At 43.7% G+C, this 19,025-nt stretch overlaps 1 protein-coding gene across 2 annotated transcripts in view; it reads left to right on the top strand.

Annotated features, from left to right (window-relative positions):
- Positions 1 to 19,025, top strand: part of palm2akap2 (PALM2 and AKAP2 fusion) — a 240,811-nt gene that overhangs the window by 114,331 nt on the left and 107,455 nt on the right. The window lies entirely within an intron of this gene.

The raw sequence follows: 19,025 nt of genomic DNA, 5'->3' as shown, positions 1-19,025 counted from the left end.
ATCCAAACCTTGAACCCCGTATGTGAGCCGGAGAAGCAAAGCATCCTGTCTCATCTCTAGCCTTTCTGAGTTGACCCTAGACAATGATCTTGGGTCAGTTGTTCCTTTCCCCCAATAACGGTTAAGGACAGGATTGGGCGAGGGGCAACTGATCCTGGATCTTTAGCTAGGGGAAACCTCACACCGGAGGACAACACTACCATCCAGAGCAGACCAGAGCAGACCAGAGCAGACCAGAGCAGACCAGAGCAGACCAGAGCAGACTAGAGCAGACCAGAGCAGACCAGAGCAGACTAGAGCAGACCAGAGCAGACCAGACTACAACACATTGTAGTTACTAAGTGTTATTTTGGAATAACAATGAGAATAGACAACAGGACATCATCAAAACGAACATGTCACGTAAAGAAAGAGATTGTCTGTAAGAAATAGGCTACGACACAATGATTTAACTTGACTGTCTTGTTACAGAACTGGATCTGAAGATGAACGGGTCAATGTGGGTGTTTGTGTGTCATTTAGATTGGCTCATATCTCAACAAACATCTATCTGGAACACCTGAACACTATCTATCAGCCACTCCTGAACACTATCTATCAGCCACTCCTGAACACTATCTATCAGCCACTCCTGAACACTATCTATCAGCCACTCCTGAACACTATCTATCAGCCACTCCTGAACACTATCTATCAGCCACTCCTGAACACTATCTATCAGCCACTCCTGAACACTATCTATCAGCCACTCCTGAACACCATCTATCAGCCACTCCTGAACACTATCTATCAGCCACTCCTGAACACTATCTATCAGCCACTCCTGAACACTATCTATCAGCCACTCCTGAACACTATCTATCAGCCACTCCTGAACACTATCTATCAGCCACTCCTGAACACTATCTATCAGCCACTCCTGAACACTATCTATCAGCCACTCCTGAACACTATCTATCAGCCACTCCTGAACACCATCTATCAGCCACTCCTGAACACTATCTATCAGCCACTCCTGAACACTATCTATCAGCCACTCCTGAACACTATCTATCAGCCACTCCTGAACACTATCTATCAGCCACTCCTGAACACTATCTATCAGCCACTCCTGAACAGTATCTATCAGCCACTCCTGAACACTATCTATCAGCCACACCTAAACACTATCTATCAGCCACTCCTGAACACTATCTATCAGCCACACCTAAACACTGTCCACTACAAAAGTATGTGGACAGCTGCTCGTCGAACATCTCATTCCAAAATCATGGGTATTAATATGGAGTTGGTCCCCCCCTTTGCTGCTATAACAGCCTCCACCCTTCTGGGAAGGCTTTCCACTAGATGTTGGAACATTGCTGCTATAACAGCCTCCACCCTTCTGGGAAGGCTTTCCACTCAGCCACTGTTGGAACATTGCTGTCTATAACAGCCTCCACTCTTCTGGGAAGGCTTTCCACTAGATGTTGGAACATTGCTGCTATAACAGCCTCCACTCTATCTGGGAAGGCTTTCCACTAGATGTTGGAACATTGCTGCTATAACAGCCTCCACTCTTCTGGGAAGGCTTTCCACTCAGCCACTGTTGGAACATTGCTGCTATAACAGCCTCCACTCTTCTGGGAAGGCTTTCCACTCAGCCACTGTTGGAACATTGCTGCTATAACAGCCTCCACTCTTCTGGGAAGGCTTTCCACTCAGCCACTGTTGGAACATTGCTGCTATAACAGCCTCCACTCTTCTGGGAAGGCTTTCCACTCAGCCACTGTTGGAACATTGCTGCTATAACAGCCTCCACTCTTCTGAGACAGGCTTTCCACTCAGCCACTGTTGGAACATTGCTGCTATAACAGCCTCCACTCTTCTGGGAAGGCTTTCCATCTAGCCACTGTTGGAACATTGCTGCTATAACAGCCTCCACTCTTCTGGGAAGGCTTTCCACTCAGATGTTGGAACATTGCTGCTATAACAGCCTCCACTCTTCTGAGAAGGCTTTCCACTAGATGTTGGAACATTGCTGCTATAACAGCCTCCACTCTTCTGGGAAGGCTTTCCACTCAGCCACTGTTGGAACATTGCTGCTATAACAGCCTCCACTCTTCTGGGAAGGCTTTCCACTCAGCCACTGTTGGAACATTGCTGCTATAACAGCCTCCACTCTTCTGGGAAGGCTTTCCACTCAGCCACTGTTGGAACATTGCTGCTATAACAGCCTCCACTCTTCTGGGAAGGCTTTCCACTACAGATGTATGTGAACATCTGCTCGCTCATAACAGCCTCCACTCTTCTGGGAAGGCTTTCTACTAGATGTTGGAACTTTGCTGCTATAACAGCCTCCAGTCTTCTGGGAAGTCTTTCCACTAGATGTTGGAACATTGTTGTGTGGACTTGCTTCTATTCAGCCACAAGAGCATTAGTGAGGTCGGGCTCTGATGTTGAGCGATTAGGCCTGGCTCTGATGTTAGGTGATTAGGCCTGGGCTCTGATGTTGAGCGATTAGGCCTGGCTCTGATGTTGAGCGATTAGGCCTGGGCTCTGATGTTGGGTGATTAGGCCTGGCTCTGATGTTGAGCGATTAGGCCTGGGCTCTGATGTTGAGCGATTAGGCCTGGCTCTGATGTTTGGCGATTAGGCCTGGCTCTGATGTTAGGTGATTAGGCCTGGCTCTGATGTTGAGCGATTAGGCCTGGGCTCTGATGTTTGGTGATTAGGCCTGGCTCTGATGTTGAGCGATTAGGCCTGGGCTCTGATGTTGGGTGATTAGGCCTGGCTCTGATGTTGAGCGATTAGGCCTGGCTCTGATGTTGAGCGATTAGGCCTGGCTCTGATGTTGAGCGATTAGTTCTGGCTCTGATGTTAGGTGATTAGGCCTGGCTCTGATGTTGAGCGATTAGGCCTGGCTCTGATGTTTGGCGATTAGGCGTGGCTCTGATTTTGGGCGATTATGCATAACCATGTGATGTAGTGTAGTGAGGGTTATGACATGTCATTGGTTGATAATGTGACAATATGTAGTGAGGGTTATAACATGTGACATAGTATAATGAGGGTTATAGCATATCATTGGGATAACCATTTGACGTAGTGTAGTGAGGTTTATAACATGTCATTGGGTTAACCATGTGACATAGTGTAGTAAGGGTTATAACATGTTATTGGGTTGATAATGTGACATAGTGTAGTACGGGTTATAACATGTCATTCGGTTGATAATGTGACATGGTGTAGTGAGGATTATAGCATGTGACATTGTATAGTGAGGGTTATAGCATATCATTGGGTTAACCATGTGACATAGTGTAGTGAGGGTTATAACATGTCATTGGGTTAACCATGTGACATAGTGTAGTAAGGGATATAACATGTCATTGGGTTGATAATGTGACATAGTGTAGTAAGGGTTATAACATGTGACATAATGTAGTGAGGGTCATAAGATGTCATTGGGTTGATAATGTGACATAGTGTAGTGAGGGTTATAACATGTCATTGGGTTGATAATGTGACATAGTGTAGTAAGAGTTATAATATGTTATTGGGTTGACAATGTGACATAATGTAGTGAGGGTTATAACATGTCATTGGGTTGATAATGTGACATAGTGTAGTGAGGGTTATAACATGTCATTGGGTTGATAATGTGACATAGTGTAGTGAGGGTTATAACATGTCATTGGGTTGATAATGTGACATAGTGTAGTGAGAGTTGTGCTGAGGGTCTACTGAGGTCCAGTTTGTATGGCAGAGTAACCAGACCTTTAGTATGGTAGGTTCTGGCCTAGCTATGAAACAACAGAACCACACTTCTACACTCACGTGCTACCACCGAGAACAATCTATACCACAATATGACTGAAGTTAGAACTAGCAAATACAACTTCATGTATATCTCAAATTTGAACCTTTCCCTACAGGCCCTGATAGTGAACTATATAGGCAATAGGGTTCTATAGGGCTCTGGTCTAAAGTAGTGCACTATATATGGAATAGGGTTTTATAGGGCTCTGGTCTAAGGTAGTGCACTATATATAGGGAATAGGGTTCCATAGGGCTCTGGTCTAAAGTAGTGCACTATATATAGGGAATAGGGTTCTATAGGGCTCTGGTCTAAAGTAGTGCACTACATAGGGAATAGGGTTCTATAGGGCTCTGGTCTAAAGTAGTGCACTATATAGGGAATAGGGTTCCATAGGGCTCTGGTCTAAAGTAGTGCACTACATAGGGAATAGGGTTCCATAGGGCTCTGGTCTAAAGTAGTGCACTACATAGGGAATAGGGTTCTATAGGGCTCTGGTCTAAAGTAGTGCACTACATAGGGAATAGGGTTCTATAGGGCTCTGGTCTAAAGTAGTGCACTACATAGGGAATAGGGTTCTATAGGGCTCTGGTCTAAAGTAGTGCACGGTAATAGGGAATAGGGTTCCATAGGGCTCTGGTCTAAAGTAGTGCACTATATATAGGGAATAGGGTTCTATAGGGCTCTGGTCTAAAGTAGTGCACTATATAGGGAATAGGGTTCCATAGGGCTCTGGTCTAAAGTAGTGCACTATATAGGGAATAGGGTTCTATAGGGCTCTGGTCTAAAGTAGTGCACTATATATAGGGAATAGGGTTCCATTGGACTCTGGTCTAAAGTAGTGCACTATGTAGGGAATAGGGTTCCATTGGACTCTGGTCTAAAGTAGTGCACTATATAGGGAATAGGGTTCCATAGGGCTCTGGTCTAAAGTAGTGCACTATGTAGGGAATAGGACACAGACATAGGTTTCAGAACCAACCAGACGACCAACAGAACTTCTGAGATGTGTAAAGAATGTCTCCCTGTTCTGTGGTGAAACAACTTGCTTCTCTGTCTAAAGCTAACGGGAGTAATCAACAACCTTGAAACAAACCACTTTTCAACACAAACTAACAACAACAAACAAACTAATGCTTTACTTTTGGTGAAGCCGAGGTGTCATTTGATATTGTTTCACCGTCCCGTTTCCTTTTTCTGACTAGGATCATCACTCACACTCTCTCTAATGTCTCACAAACACATTCACCTCCGTTCCTCCTTCAATCTTTTCAGTCCAGCCTGTCAGCCAGCCAGGCAGCCAGCCTGTCAGCCAGCCAGGCAGCCAGCCAGCCAGCCTGTCAGTCAGCCTGTCAGCCAGCCAGCCTGTCAGTCAGCCAGCCAGCCTGTCAGCCAGGCAGCCTGTCAGCCAGCCAGGCAGCCAGCCTGTCAGTCAGCCAGCCAGCCTGTCAGCCAGGCAGCCTGTCAGCCAGCCAGGCAGCCAGCCAGTCAGTCAGCCAGCCAGCCAGTCAGTCAGTGGTCTGGTCTGTTGTAACAGTGAATCTCTTTCTATCTCCCTCTGTATGGTAAATTAACTAGTCTAATAAACAGATTTCTCAACTGTGTCCTTCCTCCTGTGTCTTTGCTATGACTCTTTCTCTAACTCTTCCTCCAAAATCAGGACTCTACACTAACTCACCTCTACACTACCCTACTCTACCTCTACTCTACCTCTACTATACAATACTCTAACTCTACACTGCAATACCCTACTCTACCTCTACACTACACTACCTCTACTCTACTCTACTCTACACTACACTACTCTACCTTACACTACCCTACTCTACTCTACCTCTACTCTACCTCTACTTCTACTATACAATACTCTAACTCTACACTGCAATACCCTACTCTACCTCTACCTCTACCTCAACTCTACTCTACACTACACTACCTCTACTCTACCTCTACCTCTACCTCAACTCTACTCTACACTACACTACCTCTACTCTACCTCTACTCTACTCTACTCTACAATACACTACCTCTACTCTACCTCTACCTCAACTCTACTCTACCTCAACTCTACTCTACACTACCTCTACTCTACCTCTACTCTACCTCTACCTCTACCTCTACCTCTACCTCAACTCTACTCTACACTACACTACCTCTACTCTACTCTACTCTACACTACACTACTCTACTCTACTCTACTCTACACTACACTACTCTACTCTACCTCTACCTCTACCTCAACTCTACTCTACTCTACTCTACTCTACACTACCACTACACTACTCTACCTCAACTCTACACTACACTACACTACCTCTACTCTACCTCAACTCTACCTCTACTCTACCTCTACACTACACTACCCTACTCTACCTTCTACTATATTCTACCTCTACCTCTACTCTACCTCTAATCTATCTCTAATCTACCTCTACTCTACCTCTAATCTACCTCTAATCTACCTCTAATCTACCTTTACTCCACCTCTACTCTACTCTACCTCTAATCTACCTCTAATCTACCTCTACTCTACCTCTACTCTACCTCTACTCTACCTCTACTCTACCTCTACTCTACCTCTACTCCACCTCTACTCTACCTTTACTCTACCTTTACTCTACCTCTACTCTACCTCCTACTCTACCTCCTACTCTACCTCTACTCTACCTCTAATCTACCTCTACCTCTACTCTACCTCTACTCCACCTCTACTCTACCTCTAATATACCTCTACTCCACCTCTACTCCACCTCTACTCCACCTCTACTCCACCTCTACTCCACCTCTACTCCACCTCTACTCCACCTCTACTCTACCTCTAATCTACCTCTACTCTACCTCTACTCTACCTCTACTCCACCTCTACTCTACCTCTACTCCACCTCTACCTCTACTCTACCTCTACTCCACCTCTACTCTACCGCTAATCTACCTCTACTCTACTCTACCTCTACTCTACCTCTAATCTCCCTCTACTCTACTCTACTCTACCTCTAATCTACCTCTAATCTACCTCTAATCTACCTCTACTCTACTCTACCTCTACTCTACCTCCTACTCTACTCTACCTCTCCTCTACCTCCTACTCTACTCTACCTCTACTCTACCTCTACTCTACCTCTACTCTACCTCTACTCTACCTCCTACTCTACCTCCTACTCTACCTCTAATCTACCTCCTACTCTACCTCTACTCTACCTCTAATCTACCTCTAATCTACCTCTACTCTACCTCTACTCTACCTCTACTCTACTCTACCTCTAATCTACCTCTAATGTACCTCTACTCTACTCTACCTCTACTCTACCTCCTACTCTACTCTACCTCTCCTCTACCTCCTACTCTACTCTACCTCTACTCTACCTCTCCTCTACCTCCTACTCTACTCTACCTCTACTCTACCTCCTACTCTACTCTACCTCTACTCTACCTCTACTTTACCTCTACTCTACCTCTACTCTACCTCCTACATCTACTCTACCTCTACTCTACTCAAACTCTACTATACCTCTACTCTACTCTACCTCTACTCTACCTCTACTCTACCTCTACTCTACCTCTACTCTACTCTACTCTACACTACTCAACCTATACTCTACTCTACCTCTACTCTACTCTACCTCTACACCACATCAACTCACATTCAACCACCAACTCTACTCTATATCTACCTCTACTCTAACTCTACTCCACCACTACACTACCTATACTCTACCACTACTCTACCACTACTCTACATGAACTCTACTCTAGACTACCACAAAACGACTCTTCTATACCCTATCACTACTCTCCTCTACTCTACTCTACCACTACTCCACTCTACCACTACTCTACTCTACCACTACTCTACCACTACTCTACCTCTACTCTACCACTGCTCTACCACTACTCTACTCTACCGCTACTCTACTCTACCACTACTTTACTCTACCACTACCCTACATCTACTCTACCTCTACTCTACCACTACCCTATATCTACTCTACCACTACTCTACCACTACTATACCACTCATCTACCACCCTTCATCTACCACCCCTCTACCACCACTCTACCACTACTCTACCACGAATACACCACTAATCTACCACTACTATACCACTCCTCTACCACTACTATACCACTAATCTACCATCTCTCTATAACTACTTTACCTCTACTCTACCACTATTCTACCACTACTCTACTCTACCACTACTCTAACTCTCCTCTACAACTATTCTACCACTACTCTACTCTACCACTACTCTTACAATACATCTACTCAACCATAACTATATCCCTATTCTACATCTACCCTATCACTTCTCTACACCTACTCTACCCTACCACTACAACTACTCTAAAACTACTCATCCTCTACTCTACCACTACTCAAATACTACTCTATATCAACGCTGCTCTGCCCTTCCACTAAAACTAATCTTCTCTACCCTACCTCTACTCTACCTCTACTCTGCCACTACTATACCTCTACTCTACAACTACTATACCTATACTCTACTCTACCACTACTCTTACAATACATCTACTCAACCATAACTATATCCCTATTCTACATCTACCCTATCACTTCTCTACACCTACTCTACCCTACCACTACAACTACTCTAAAACTACTCATCCTCTACTCTACCACTACTCAAATACTACTCTATATCAACGCTGCTCTGCCCTTCCACTAAAACTAATCTTCTCTACCCTACCTCTACTCTACCTCTACTCTGCCACTACTATACCTCTACTCTACAACTACTATACCTATACTCTACCACTACTCTACCCTACCACTACTATACCTCTACTCTACCTCTACCCTACCTCTACTCTACCACTACTATACCTCTACTCTACAACTACTATACCTCTACTCTGCCACTACTCTACCCTACCACAACTCTACCACTACTCTACTCTACCACTACTATACCTCTACTCTACCACTACTCTACCACTATTATAATCTACCACTAATCTACTCTACCTCGACACTAACACTACCTATACCCCTACCACTACTCTACCACCACTATACCACTACTCTATCACTACTCCACAACTACTCTACCACTCCTCTACAACTACTCCACATCAACTCTACTCTACACAACCGCTTAAACTAATCTTCTCTACTCTACCACTCCTCTACCACTCCTCTACCACCACTATACCACTACTCTACCACCACTATACCACTACTATACCACCACTATACCACTACTATACCACCACTATACCAATCCTCTACCACCACTATACCACTACTCTACCACCACTATACCACTACTATACCACTACTATACCACTAATCTAACACCACTATACCACTACTTTACCACTGCTCTACTCTACCACTCCTCTACCACTCCTAAACCACTCCTATACCACTACTCTAACACCACTATACCACTACTCTACCACTACTATACCACTACTCTACAACTACTATACCACTACTCGACCAGTACGCTACCTCTTATCTATCACTACTCTACTCTCCCCTACCACTAAAACTACTCTTCTCTACCCTACCATTACTCTACAACTACTCTACTCTACCACTACTCTACTCTACCTCTACTCTAACACTACTCTACCACTACTCTACCACTACTCTAATCTACCACTACTCTACTCTACCTTACCACTAAAACTACTCTTCTCTGCCCTATCACTACTCTACAACTACTCTACTCTACCACTACTCTACAACTACTCTACTCTACCTCTACTCTACCACTACTTTACTCTACCACTACCTCTACTCTACCAATACTATACCACTACTATACCACTCCTCTACCTCTACCCCACCACTACTCTACCACTACTTTACTCTACCACTACTATACCACTGCTCTACCTCTACCCCACCACTACTCTACCACTACCCCACCACCACTCTACCACTACTCTACAACTACTTTACCACTACTCTCCTCTACCACTACTCTATACTATACCACTACTCTATACTCTACCACTACTCTATACTCTACCACTACTCTACTCTACAACTACTATACCACTACTCTACTCTACCACTACTCTACTCTACCACTACCCTACAACTACTTTACCACTACTCTCCTCTACCACTACTCTACCTCAACTCTACAACTACTTTACCACTACTCTACTCTACCACTACTTTACTCTACCACAACCCTACAACTACTTTACCACTACTCTCCTCTACCACTACTCTACCTCAACAACTACTATACCACTACTCTATACTCTACCACCACTCTACCTCAACTCTATAACTACTTTACCACTACTATACTCTACTTTACCACTACTCTACAACTACTTTACTCTACCACCACTCTACCACTACTCTACCACTACTTTACTCTACCACTACAATACCACTCCTCAACCACTACTATACCACTACTCTACCACTAGTATACCACTCCTCTACCACTACTATACCACTACTCAACCACTACAATACCACTCCTCAACCACTACTATAACACTACTCTACCACGAATACACCACTAATCTACCATCTCTCTACCACTACTATACCACTACTCAACCACTACAATACCACTCCTCAACCACTACTATACCACTAATCTACCATCTCTCTATAACTACTTTACCCTCTACTCTACCACTATTCTATGACTACTCTACCACTACTCTAACTCTCCTCTACAACTATTCTACCACTACTCTACTCTACCACTGCTCTACTTTACCAATACTCTACCACTACTCTTACTCTACTCTACATTTACTCAACCACAACTATATACCTATTCTACCTCTACTCTACCACTTCTCTACACCTACTCTACCCTAGCACTACATCTACTCTACAACTACTCATCCTCTACTCTACCACTACTCAAGCACTACTCTATATCAACACTGCTATGCACTTCCACTAAAACTAATTTTCTCTACCCTACCACTACTTTACTCTACCACTACTATACCACTCCTCTACCTCTACCCCACCACTACTCTACCACTACCCCACCACCACTCTACCACTACTCTACTCTACAACTACTTTACCACTACTCTCCTCTACCACTACTCTATACTCTATACTCTACCACTACTCTATACTCTACCACTACTCTACTCTACAACTACTATACCACTACTCTACTCGACCACTACTCTACCTCAACTCTACAACTACTTTACCACTACTGTACTCTACCACTACTTTACTCTACCACAACCCTACAACTACTTTACCACTACTCTCCTCTACCACTACCCTACCTCAACTCTACAACTACTATACCACTACTCTATACTCTACCACCACTCTACCTCAACTCTACAACTACTTTACCACTACTATACTCTACTCTCTACAACTACTTTACTCTACCACCACTCTACCACTACTATACCACTACTTTACTCTACCACTACAATACCACTCCTCAACCACTACTATACCACTACTCTACCACTAGTATACCACTCCTCTACCACTACTATACCACCACTCAACCACTACAATACCACTCCTCAACCACCTCACCTACTCTACCCTAGCACTACATCTACTCTACAACTACTCATCCTCTACTCTACCACTACTCAAGCACTACTCTATATCAACACTGCTATGCACTTCCACTAAAACTAATTTTCTCTACCCTACCACTACTTTACTCTACCACTACTATACCACTCCTCTACCTCTACCCCACCACTACTCTACCACTACCCCACCACCACTCTACCACTACTCTACTCTACAACTACTTTACCACTACTCTCCTCTACCACTACTCTATACTCTACCACTACTCTATACTCTACCACTACTCTACTCTACAACTACTATACCACTACTCTATACTCTACCACCACTCTACCTCAACTCTACAACTACTTTACCACTACTATACTCTACTCTACCACTACTCTACAACTACTTTACTCTACCACCACTCTACCACTACTATACCACTACTTTACTCTACCACTACAATACCACTCCTCAACCACTACTATACCACTACTCTACCACTAGTATACCACTCCTCTACCACTACTATACCACTACTCAACCACTACAATACCACTCCTCAACCACTACAATACCACTCCTCAACCACTACTATACCACTAATCTACCATCTCTCTATAACTACTTTACCCTCTACTCTACCACTATTCTATAACTATTCTACTCTACCACTATTCTATGACTACTCTACCACTACTCTAACTCTCCTCTACAACTATTCTACCACTACTCTACTCTACCACTACTCTAACTCTCCTCTACAACTATTCTCCCACTACTCTACTCTACCACTGCTCTACTTTACCAATACTCTACCACTACTCTTACTCTACTCTACATCTACTCAACCACAACTATATACCTATTCTACCTCTACTCTACCACTTCTTTACACCTACTCTACCCTAGCACTACATCTACTCTACAACTACTCATCCTCTACTCTACCACTACTCAAGCACTACTCTATATCAACACTGCTATGCACTTCCACTAAAACAAATTTTCTCTACCCTACCACTACTCTACCACTACTATACCTCTACTCTACCACTACTCTAGCCCTACTCTACCACTACTCTACCCTACCATTACTCTACCACTACTTTACTCTCCCACTACTTTACCCTACCACTACTCTAACTATACTCTACTATACCACTACTATACCTCTACTCTACCACTACTCTACCCCTACTCTACCACTACTCTACAACTACTCTACCTCTACTCTACCACTACTTTACTCTACCACCACTCTACCACTACTATACCACTACTCTACTCTACCACCACTCTACCTCAACTCTACTATACCACTACTCTACCTCTACTCTACCAATACTCCACCTCTACTCTACCACTACTCCACAACTACTATACCAACTACTCAACCACTAATATACCACTACTCTACCACTATTATACCACTACTCTACCTCTACCACTGCTCTACCACTACTCTACCTCTACTCTACCACTACTCCACTCTACCACTACTCTACTCTACCTCTACTCTACCACTACTCCACTCTACCACACTCTACTATACCACTACTCTACTCTACCACTGCCCTACCACTATTCTACAATTACTATACGACTACTCTACAACTACTATACCACCACTACTATACCACTACTCTACAACTACTATACCACTACTCTACAACTACTATACCACTACTCGACAAGTACTCTACCTCTTATCTATCACTACTCTACTCTCCCCTACCACTAAAACTACTCTTCCCTACCCTACTATTACTCTACAACTACTCTACTCTACCATTACTCTACCACTACTCTACAACTACTCTACCTCTACTCTACCACTACTCTACCACTACTCTACCACTACTCTAGCACTACTCTAATCTACCACTACGCTACCACTACGCTTCCACTACGCTACCACTACGCTACCTCTTATCTACCACTACTCTACTCTACCCTACCATTACTCTACCACTACTCTACTCTACCTCTACTCTTCTCTACCCTACCATTACTCTACCACTACTCTACAACTACTCTACTCTACCTCTACTCTACCTCTTCTCTACCACTACTCTACCACTAAAACTACTCTTCTCTACCCCACCACTACTCTACAACTACTCTACCACTACTCTAACACTACTCTACAACTACTCTACTCTACCACTACTTTACTCTACCACTACCTCTACTCTACCAATAATATACCACTACTCTACCACCCCTCTACAACTACTTTACCACTACTCTACTCTACCACCACTCTTCCTTAACTCTACAACTACTATACAACTACTCTACTCTACCACTACTTTACTCTACCACACCTTTACCACTACTATGCCACTACTATACCACTACTCTACCACCACTCTACCACTACTTTACTCTACCAATACTCCACCTCTACTCTACCACTACTCCACAACTACTATACCAACTACTCAACCACTACTATACCACTATTATACCACTACTCAACCACTACTCTACCACTCCTCAACCACTACTATGCCACTACTCCACCACTACTATACCACTAATCTACCATCTCTCTATAACTACTTTACCCTCTACTCTACCACTATTCTACAACTATTCTACTCTACCACTATTCTATGACTACTCTACCACTACTCTAACTCTACAACTATTCTACCACTACTCTACTCTACCACTACTCTAACTCTCCAACTATTCTCCCACTACTCTACTACTGCTCTACTTTACCAATACTCTACCACTTCTCTACACCTACTCTACCCTAGCACTACATTTACATTTACATTTAAGTCATTTAGCAGACGCTCTTATCCAGAGCGACTTAGTTCATACATATTCATCCTGGTCCCCCGTGGGGAATGAACCCACAACCCTGGCGTTGCAAGCGCCATGCTCTACCAACTGAGCCACACGGGACCACTACATCTACTCTACAACTACTCATCCTCTACTCTACCACTACTCAACCACTACTCTACCACTTCTCTACACCTACTCTACCCTAGCACTACATCTACTCTACAACTACTCATCCTCTACTCTACCACTACTCAAGCACTACTCTATATCAACACTGCTCTGCACTTCCACTAAAACTAATCTTCTCTACCCTACCACTACTCTACCACTACTATACCTCTACTCTACCACCACTCTACCCCTACTCTACCTCTACTCTACCCTACCGCTACTATACCTCTACTCTACCCCTACTCTACCACTATTATCATCTACCTCTACTCTACCACTACTCTACTCTGCCACTACTATACCACTACTCAACCACTACTCTACCACTACTCTACTCTACCACTACTATACCACTACTCAACCACTACTCTACTCTACCACTACATTACACTACTATACCACTACTCTATAACAATTACACCACCACTCTACCACTACTCCATCAAAACTCTACCACTACTCTACAACTAATTTCCACTACTCTACCTCTACTCTACCACTACTATACATCTACTCTACCACTACTATACCTCTACTCTACCACTACTCTACCCCTACTCTACCTCTACTCAAACCTACCACAACTCTACCACTACCCTACATTTACTCAACTCTACCACTACTCTACTCTACCACTACTATACCTCTACTCTACCAGTAATCTACCACTAATCTACTCTACCTCGACACTAACACTACCACTACCTATACCGCTACCACTACTCTACCACTACTCTACCACTACTCTACCACTACTCTACTCTACCACTACTATACCTCTACTATACCACTAATCTACTCTACCTCGACACTAACACTACCACTACCTATACCCCGACCACTACTCTACCACTAATCTATCACTACTCCACATCAACTCTACTCTACACAACCACTTAAACTAATCTTCTCTACCCTACCACTGCTCTACTCCACCACTACTATACCACCACTATACCACAACTATACCACTACTCTACCAATCCTCTACCACCACTATACCACTACTCTACCAATCCTCTACCACTACTCTACCACCACTATACCACTACTATACCACAACTATACCACAACTATACCACAACTATACCACTACTCTACCACTACTATACCACTACTATACCAGCACTATACCACTACTCTACCACCACTATACCACTACTCTACCACTACTATACCACTACTCTCCCATCACTATACCACTACTCTACCACTACTATACCACTACTCTACCACTACTATACCACTCCTCTACCACCACTATACCACTACTCTACCACTACTCTACCACCACTATACCACTACTATACCACCACTATACCACCACTATACCACCACTATACCACCACTATACCACTACTCTACCACTACTATACCATCACTATACCACTACTCTACCACCACTATACCACTACTATACCACTACTCCACCACTACTATACCACTACTATACCACCACTATACCACTACTCTACCACTCCTAAACCACTCCTCTACCACTACTCTACCACTACTATACCACTACTCTACCACCACTATACCACTACTCTACCTCTACTCTACCCTACCACAACTCTACCACTACCCTACATTTACTCAACTCTACCACTACTCTACTCTACCACTACTATACCTCTACTCTACCAGTAATCTACCACTAATCTACTCTACCTCGACACTAACACTAACACTACCACTACCTATACCCCTACCTCTACTCTACCACTACCCTACATTTACTCAACTCTACCACTACTCTACTCTACCACTACTATACCTCTACTCTACCACTAATCTACTCTACCTCGACACTAACACTACCACTACCTATACCGCTACCACTACTCTACCACCACTATACCACTACTCTACCACTACTCTACCACTACTTTACTCTACTCTACCACTACTCTAGCACTACTATACCACTACTTTACCACTACTCTACCACTACTCTACCACTACTCTACTCTACCACTACTATACCTATACTATACCACTAATCTACTCTACCTCGACACTAACACTACCACTACCTATACACCGACCACTACTCTACCACTACTCTATCACTACTCCACATCAACTCTACTCTACACAACCACTTAAACTAATCTTCTCTACCATACCACTGCTCTACTCCACCACTACTCTACCACCACTATACCACCACTATACCACAACTATACCACTACTCTACCCATCCTCTACCACCACTATACCACTACTCTACCACTACTATACCACTACTATACCATCACTATACCACTACTCTACCACCACTATACCACTACTCTACCACTACTATACCACTACTCTACCACTACTATACCACTACTCTACCACTACTATACCACTACTCTACCACTACTATACCACTCCTCTACCACCACTATACCACTACTCTACCACTACTCTACCACCACTATACCACTACTATACCATCACTATACCACCACTATACCACCACTATACCACCACTATACCACAACTATACCACTACTCTACCACTACTATACCATCACTATACCACTACTCTACCACCACTGTACCACTACTATACCACTACTCCACCACTACTATACCACTACTATACCACCACTATACCACTACTCTACCACTCCTAAACCACTCCTCTACCACTACTCTACCACTACTATACCACTACTCTACCACCACTATACCACTACTCTACCTCTACTCTACCCTACCACAACTCTACCACTACCCTACATTTACTCAACTCTACCACTACTCTACTCTACCACTACTATACCTCTACTCTACCAGTAATCTACCACTAATCTACTCTACCTCGACACTAACACTACCACTACCTATACCCCTACCTCTACTCTACCACTACCCTACATTTACTCAACTCTACCACTACTCTACTCTACCACTACTATACCTCTACTCTACCACTAATCTACTCTACCTCGACACTAACACTACCACTACCTATACCGCTACCACTACTCTACCACCACTATACCACTACTCTACCACTACTCTACCACTACTTTACTCTACTCTACCACTACTCTAGCACTACTATACCACTACTTTACTCTACCACTACTCTACCACTACTCTACTCTACCACTACTATACCTATACTATACCACTAATCTACTCTACCTCGACACTAACACTACCACTACCTATACACCGACCACTACTCTACCACTACTCTATCACTACTCCACATCAACTCTACTCTACACAACCACTTAAACTAATCTTCTCTACCATACCACTGCTCTACTCCACCACTACTCTACCACCACTATACCACCACTATACCACAACTATACCACTACTCTACCCATCCTCTACCACCACTATACCACTACTCTACCAATCCTCTACCACCACTATACCACTACTCTACCACTACTCTACCACCACTCTACCACTACTCTACCACTACTATACCACTACTCTACCACCACTAAACCACTACTCTACCACTACTATACCACTACTCTACCAATCCTCTACCACCACTATACCACTACTCTACCACCACTATACCACTACTCTACCACCACTATACCACTACTCTACCACTACTCTACCACCACTATACCGCCACTATACCACTACTATACCACTACTCTACCACTACTCTACCACTCCTCTACCACTCCTCTACCACCACTATACCACTACTCTACCACCACTATACCACTACTCTACCACTACTATACCACTACTCTACCACTACTCTACCACCACTATACCACTACTCTACCACCACTATACCACTACTCTACCACTACTCTACCACCACTATACCACTACTCAACCACTACTATACCACTCCTCTACCACCACTATACCACTACTCTACCACTACTCTACCACCACTATACCACTACTCTACCACCACTATACCACTACTCTACCACCACTATACCACTACTCAACCACTACTATACCACTCCTCTACCACCACTATACCACTACTCTACCACTACTCTACCACTACTCTACCACCACTCTACCACCACCCTTCTCTACCACTACTCTACCACCACTCTACCACCACCCTTCTCTACCACCACTCTACCTCAACTCTACTCTACCACTACTCTACCACCACTCTACCACCACCCTTCTCTACCACTACTCTACCACTACTATACCTCTACTCTACCACTACTATACCTCTACTCTACCACTACTATACCTCTACTCTACCACTACTCTACCCCTACTCTACCTCTACTCTACCCTACCACAACTCTGCCACTACCCTACATTAACTCAACTCTACCACTACTCTACTCTACCACTACTATACCTTTACTCTACCACTAATCTACCACTGATCTACTCTACCTCGACACTACCACTACCTATACCGCTACCACTACTCTACCACTACTCTACCACCACTATACCACTACTCTACCACTACTTTACTCTACTCTACCACTACTCTACCACTACTATACCACTACTTTACTCTACTCTACCACTACTCTACCACTACTCTACCACTACTCTACCACTACTCTACTCTACCACTACTCTACCACTACTCTACCACTACTTTACTCTACCACTACTATACCTATACTATACCACTAATCTACTCTACCTCGACACTAACACTACCACTACCTATACCCCGACCACTACTCTAACACTACTCTATCACTACTCCACATCAACTCTACTCTACACAACCACTTAAACTACTCTTCTCTACCCTACCACTGC

This window comes from Salvelinus alpinus, chromosome 1, assembly GCF_045679555.1.
Source record: "Salvelinus alpinus chromosome 1, SLU_Salpinus.1, whole genome shotgun sequence".
Taxonomy (NCBI): domain Eukaryota; kingdom Metazoa; phylum Chordata; class Actinopteri; order Salmoniformes; family Salmonidae; genus Salvelinus; species Salvelinus alpinus.
This window is presented reverse-complemented; position numbering and strand designations above follow the sequence as displayed.